Raw genomic sequence first — 7614 nt, 5'->3', positions numbered from 1 at the left:
AGACAGCAACCACTATTTTGTGCTCCACTTACAGTACTACAGATTGCAATCTACATTGTTCGTAGTAAATTGCAAAGAATAATTGTAATAAACTTAGCATTTGTATTTCATTTTGCATCTTCAACACACCACACAGATATTAACATTAGAGATAGGTCTGAAACAAAACCCTGAATCCCAACCTGCACACCTCACCACTGAACTTTAAGCCAGTTAGATCCACATCCTGATCCAGACTTCGCAATTGACCTCTTTCACTACAATGGATCAAACCAAAACCTCAGAAACCATCTTACCACAGCTATATTTGGGGAAAATTGGATTTTCCAGGGACTTTTGTGGGCTTTGGACTAGGCTCAGAATAACAATATAATTCTGTTTAAAATAGCTGCAAGACTTTTAGGCCGCAGAGAGAGTACCATGTAACAGGAGGTGTCACAGTTACAGGGCAAGCTTAGTTTTAGACCCTACTTAGTCCCTTTCAGGACAGGTTTCACTACTTTCACCCCTCTCTGGGAGGAACCGCACAGACCAGATCTCTGGGCTGCACCACCCTTACCTTGTTAACCCAGTAAGTCCAACTGTGTTTGACACCTGTAAGTCCTCTTCTTTAAGGAATCTTTGACAGCAGCTGATAAAAGTGACTCAAACAGCTTCTTCAAACTAAAGTATTCTTGATTCACCCCAAGGTACACTGCACACAGAGCAAAGGATCAAAACAATAAAGGCCTATGTACATATTTCCCCTTACCCAGAACTTAATCTTTCCTTGCATGCTTTGCAAAGTTCCATTCAGCCCGGTTACCTCCATCTCTGGTTTGGGAGAGACAGCAAGCTTGCTGCAGTTTCTGTTTTTTTCTGCAAGAGCCTTCTCTCAAACTATTTCTGGCAACCCACTCAACTCTTTCTTCTCTAGGCTGGCATCCTTAACCTTTAAGTATCGCTTCTCGGCCTTTTGGCTAAGATCAAGTGAATATATTTAAATATTCTCTTTGATCATAGGCTCAGGTCTGAGAAAAGTAAACCTTGCCTGCCTGGCTGGAGTCAGGCAGGCTATTCCCCAGTTAATAGCTTTGCCATTGTTACAGTTTCCTTAATGGCTTCCTTTGATCTAAGTCTATGCAGTCAGGTCGGGTAATATCACACTGTAACCTGAGGTGCATATGATATTTATAAAAATGTCAAAAATTCTTTCATTCTTCATGGGAAGTCAAGATGGCTGACCATGTCTCATAGAGCAAACAACATTGTACAACAGAGGCTGCCTTTTCCATGACCTTCACAGATACACATGTAGAAAGACAAGTTGTCTAATGTGCCTCAGACACAATTCACTGCATATGTCCAAGGGCTTAAAACCCTACAGGATACTTGAGAGCTTATCAAAACTACATTAGTCTAATCATTTTTTCAGCCTTTTGCATCATTTGAAGTGTTGCTTCCTACAGCAGTTGATTCAAAAAGTGGGAAATTCTTTACATTGGAAAGCAAGTAATATAGAATGTCAAGTGAATTTGTGGAACTCATGCTTTTAAATATAATTAGGACATTGTTTATCAAATGCAGAAAAGCTAAGACTCTCTTTCTGCGAACTGATCCCTAGAGCTGGTCTAGATTTTTGGAATTTCAAAGCAAGTCAAGACACAGAAAGTGAGTGCAACAAACAATAAAAATTAAAAATCATCACATTACCTCACAATAAAACTCCTTTTAAATCCAGTGAACTCTATGGTATGGGTCTCAGGCAGCAAAGACTACAATTTAGACTAGTACAGTTTATGGACCCAATGTGGTACTGCTCAGCTTGAGGAAATCCTTCTTTAAAAATAGTCTCGAGTACCCAGTTTGTACTGCTCTGAATATAACATAACTTAGTTTCAAAGGGCATTTTGCAAAATAATGCTTTAATTATGTCCCAACAGCTCTTCTCTAGTAACCTCCTCTCCACACTTTCTGTGATCCTTTTTTATTTGTATCTGCCTCCCACTCCAGCTCATTGCACTGCAGCCATTAACCCTCTTCATTAGAAGTAATGGCCTCAAAATTTGTTAACGATGCAATATGGAGGTAGCTTACTGGAGGAAGGGAGGGATTTTCCTTTAAAAGCCATTTAAATGATGATGCTGAATTTGGCAAGAACAGTAATAAATAGCCTTTTGAAGAGAGAACTTATATCAGTGGGCCATATTCTGCTGACCTGTACAACTCACTGAAGTCAATAGGCTTGAAGGGATGTAACTGAGAATGTTTTGACCCACTGAGCTAAATTCTTACATAGTGAAAGTCAATGAATTTGAAATCAGGGATGAATCTAGCTCTTTAAATATTTACAATGAAATCAGCTTTCATTGTAAGAGCAACCAGGCATTGTAAGAAAGCTGGCGATGTTAATTATAGTACCATTTCTTGCGGTGCTAATTATATAGTTAGATACCTTTTTAAGGTGTGATTAATATACTGCCTGATGCAGCTGGTTGGATTAAATGGTCCAAGAGATCTTTCTCTGGACATTAGCTATGACTATCATTCTGTGAAGTAATTGACAATATTAACTGTGTATGTTTTAATAAATAAACTTAATTATCCATTATGTAACATCTAACTGCATATTTCTAAATTAATCATCAGTCAAGAGCAGAATTAATAGAAATGCTTAAACAACACACACACACACCCACCCACCACCACCACCGCCGCCACCACTGTGCACCTTAACCTAAGTGTAAAGAAATGAATAGGAAAGAAAATTACTACCAGACTAGCTTTCAGGTTAACACTTATTAATCAAATTGCTAGGAACCCAGTTTTACTTTGTAATAGAGTTTATGCTTCCTTTGTTGTATTGAACAGCACCTTATTAAGTTATCTTAATACAATGAAGTGCTAATAGGATATGCTGAAATCCTTCACTGAATCTCAATTCCAAGTTTTTGCAGCAGCAGTGTTCAATCTGTGTTCTCATCTACACTATAGAAATTTGGCATGATCCAACTTGAACATTTCTAACACACCTTATGTCCACTCACCAATGCTCCCTATAGTGCACAGATCAACATTTGAATTAGACTTGCTTTGAGCAAGGCTTACTACCATGGTACTCTATGGTGCCATTCTACAGCAGAATGGGGCACCCCCTTCAGACAGGGGTGAGGAGAGCTCGCTTTTCTTCTTTATGGCATGCAGGGGACCAAGGAGATGGTGCCACAGACAGTCCAGCAGAGGTAGCAGTGATGGCAAGAGGTCCTGAGACATGGAGACTGGAGTGGAAAAGGCTGCTTATGCAGAAGAGATAGGAGGAGCTAGAGACTGACCTGGAGCAACAGAAGTTTTCTGACTAGGACAAACACTACTGGCTCAAACATGAGAAGAGGGTCAAGTCACACCCATGAAACCCAGGAGGAAAGACATAAGGGTGTACATACTCAGAAGCTGGCAGGCAAACAAAAGAACCCCAGTGCTCTGCTTAAGGCCACAGTCAATATGGGACACCAAAGAAGGTCCTGGGACTCTGACTATGGGAATATGGGAGGAATGCTGGAAATGATACCAGGGCTTTAAAACCAAATTCAGGCTTTTATCCAGGAAAGGCAGAGAAGGTGAATCAAGCTCCCTCAGCTGACCCCCAACATGTAGAGGGAAGTGTGAGCCAGAATGCAACTGGGGTAGCTGACAGAAAGAAGTGGGGGTAGGATCCTCTCTGCTGGTAACAAAGTAACCAATTGTTTAGACAGCCAAGAAGGAAAGGGAATTTCTTCCCCCAGTTTGACTGCTTGATGGTGTGTGAAAATGTAAAAGAGTCTGAGACTGGTGGGGAAGGAAATGCTGCTTGCCATGACTTTGATGCAGTGTGTGAGGAACAAAAGGCCGACCCTCTGAGAGTGTGGGTGGGTGGGTGTAGGGAGGGTTCAGTAATCTTCCTCCTTCCCCCTCCCCACCCCAGAAGCTGAGGTCATGCCACAGGGATTCCTAGTCCATCACCTCCAGACAGGTGGGATGGACAAAGGATTTGGGCTATAGGGAAAAAAGTTTATTATATGAATTGTAATTTGAAAGTATAAAAGGTATTGCCTCTCATGCCAGTTAGGGAGTGAACCTGTAGGATGATGAGCAAGCACCCTAGTGACAGTCACTTCTGTATGGAGGGAGATGTGACCAATATTGTAATCGCATGCATTACCTTTGGTGACCATATTCTATTAAATCTATGAACGATTTATGTATGATTGTGTTCTACTCTATGGGTGATGCTTACCATAGCTCCTAGAGGAACTATATCAGTGAGAGGTGATGAAGGTGAATCACTGAGACTAAACAAAGAGGTACTAGCCCCTAGAGTGATTTCCATATCCTGGTTCAAGCTGAGTTTTCCAGAGACCAGGAGACAGTGCTTTTGGTATAAAAAGATGTGCTTGAACTGACACAAGGTCTTTCTTCTGAACCAGAAAACTGATGGGATCGTCTATCCAAGATGAGATTCCATTTGTGGAAGGGTTGGAAGGCCCCAAGAGACCAATGGGTAACTCCTGGGGATGACAGCTGAAGTATTAAACCTTGAAAATTCGAATTTATAAATATATCTTAAAAAACCTGCATAGTTGGAAAGCTCTCTGATGTGTCTGATGCAGGCCCACAAGCATCGACTGGTGGGATCTCATAATCATGCAGAGCTGGGATGACCAGCAGTGGGTTCAGAACTTTCAGATGAAGAAAGCTACATTTCTGGAGCTTTATGAACAGCTTGCTCCAACACTTTAGCGTAAACTAGGCACGCACATGAGGGCACCCTTGCTGGTCCAGAAGCGAGTTGCTGTAGCCATCTGGAAGCTGGCTAGCCTAGACTACTATAGATCTATTGACAGCCAGTTTGGTGTTGGGAAGTCAACTGTAGGTAAAGTGATGGTGGAAGTTTCTGAGGCAAGCTGGTATGTGGTTTACCCAAGGTGGCGGGCATAAAAGATATTCCTAAGGTAATTGCTAGCTTTGAGAGAATGGGGTTTCCAGACTGTGCCAGGGCCATTGATGGGACTCGTGCCCATAGTTTGCCCTCATCATGGATCAGAGGAGTGCATAAACCACAATGGGTATTACTCCATAGTTATCCATACCCTTATGTACCACAGAGGCTGATTTATGAATGTCATTTTGGGCTCCACTGGGAAAGTTCATGATGCCAGGGTTTTTTGCCAATCAAGGCTCTACGCTCATGGACAAGCTGGGACACTAGACTGACGAAATGACATTGTCATAATGGAGTTAGTCTGTTACCACTGTTATTCTGGGAGACCCCACATAACCCCTTTTGCCTTGTCTTATGAAACCATACCCTGATTTCAGAGGCCCTGTTAAAAGACAGTTCATTTACACTCTCAGCAAGTGTAGAATGGTGGTTAAATGTGTTTTTGGCAGATTGAAATCCCATTGGAGAGGTCTTCAGACACATTTGGATGCCAATGTCATCAATGCGCTCTGCACTACCATGGCTTGCTGTGCTCTTTACAATCTTTGTGAATCTAGAAGTGTGCCATTTCCCTCTGAATGGGCCTATGACAGTGAGGGACTGCTGAATTGATACTCAGCCAGAAAGTCCACCTACCACAGTTGAAGCTGGATGTATCCAGGCAACAGAAGTCAGGGATGCTTTGTGCGCCCGCATTATGGACTTGCATGGCTCAAGGGAAGAGGGGTAATAGTACCTTTATGAATGTGCTTCTGGGGAGAGGGAATGAAGCTCATTGACTGTGGGGGGGATTCAGTGCTTGGGGAGGAATGGGGGCTTGATTGTCATGCAATGTACTTATGGATGACATGGCCACTTATGAAATGGAGATGGGGGATGATTCACAGTATGGATTCATATAAGGAAGTGATTGAAGTGGATTGATGTACCTAACTATATCGAGGAATAGTGTTATTTTACTAATTCCTAATTGTCCCTTATCATGTGCTTACCTTTATTATTTTAAATACACATTGTATGATGTGCTGTAGTGATAGCAACAAACTTTCTTGTTGACATAAAAAGTTTTGTTTATAACATGTATTAGAAAAGTACAACACTGACCCATTGTTAATGGCAGCTGGCCTGCCTACAACACCAAAATACTAGTAACAACCAGGGAAGCTGGTTTTTTACCAGACATAAGGGTGAGTGATGGGGGAGGAGACGGAGAGGAGTGAGCAGGAAGCAGAGTCTAGGGATGAAGAGGTGGCACGGGAGCGGGGGCTTCAGGAGAAGGGGCGACATGGGAGCGGAGGTTCAGGGGGAAGGGGCAGCATGAGGGTGGAGCCTCTGGGGGAAGAGGCAGCGGTTTGGGCTCCTGTGGTCCCCCAATTTTTAGGGCACTTCCACCACTCCTGGTAATGACAGAATCTCCGCGCCCCCCCAAAAGTGTACAAACAAGTGCAAACAGTGAAACCATGTACAAGACAGAAACTCCCTATTGTTGCATGTGTCATGGCCCTGATTCTCCTTTCCCTGTTTCCCAATCTCTTAGTACTGAAGAAGGGAGGTAGAGGCATCCACAGGGGAGAGAGTCAAAGATGGAGGACTGCATGGGGCTAAGTTGCCCTGCCCAGCCACTCGTGGAGCCTGACTGCATGGTCCACCCAGCCAAGCTGTTTCTGGACTGCATCTGATGGTACCGTGCCAGGCACTCAGGCTGGGAGGTGGGTGCAGCAGGAGCTAGTACTCTCGCAGCCATTAGTGATATCAGCCACTGTCATAAATAGATAGGTAAGGTAAGGGTTAAGTTTCTTTTACCTGGAAAGGGTAACCAAACACCTGACCAGAGGACCAATCAGAGAACTGGATTGTTTAAAGTCAGGGGCGTGGGAATTTGTATACTCGGGGTCTTTTTTGTTTTCTCGGCTGTGAATAAACAGTTTCCTCCTAACTCCTTCTTATTTTCAAATATTTACAAAAGTCTATGAGTACAAGAATCCCAAAGCAAGTCGGCTATGAGGAGCTTTGGGTTGTACGAATAGATGTGGATGGCTGTGTCTTTTTTGTTTTCTCGGCTCTGTGAGTAAACAAGTTTCCTCCTACTCCTTCTTATTTCAAATATTATACCAAAAGTCTATAGTACAAGGATCCAAAGCAAGTCGGCTTGAGGAGCTTGGGTTGTTACGAATAGATTGGATGGCTGTGTCTTTTGTTCTCGCTGTGAGTTAACAGCTTCCTAACTGCATCTTATCTCCAAGTGTCTCCTACACATCTGTGAGTACAACGGAACCCCCAAGCAATTTCGGCTATGAGGAGCTTTGGATTGTTTACATGTATGTGGATTGGTTGGACTGGTTTAATTGGCTATCTTTTAAATCAGACTGTTCTTTCATTTTTTCTTTTTAAGCAAGAGCCTGTATTTGATTTTCTTAATGCGAAGATTATGTTTTATTTTTTTTCTTTCTTTTTTTATATAAACTTTTCTTTAAACGTGTGAAGTTTCTTTTCCTAGGGAGGCAAAGGGAAGGGAAAAGCCAGGCTGTGGGCTATTTTCCTATTGCTTTCAGGAGAGCAGGCTACGGGGAAAGAGAAAAAGAAATCACCTCTGTATCAGGTATCTGTCTCCCTCACGGGAAGGCAGGCACGGGGAAAGGCAAAGCCAAGCTGTTGGT

At 42.8% G+C, this 7614-nt stretch overlaps 1 pseudogene; it reads left to right on the top strand.

The window, feature by feature from the left end:
* Positions 1-939: 939 nt before the first annotated feature.
* Positions 940-1062, top strand: LOC116826111 (U2 spliceosomal RNA; annotated as a pseudogene).
* Positions 1063-7614: the final 6552 nt, after the last annotated feature.

The sequence above is a fragment of the Chelonoidis abingdonii genome, chromosome 10 (assembly GCF_003597395.2).
Source record: "Chelonoidis abingdonii isolate Lonesome George chromosome 10, CheloAbing_2.0, whole genome shotgun sequence".
Classification (NCBI taxonomy): Eukaryota; Metazoa; Chordata; order Testudines; family Testudinidae; genus Chelonoidis; species Chelonoidis abingdonii.
The sequence above is the reverse complement of the archived record's forward strand: the minus strand, read 5'-3'. Positions and strand labels throughout refer to the sequence as shown.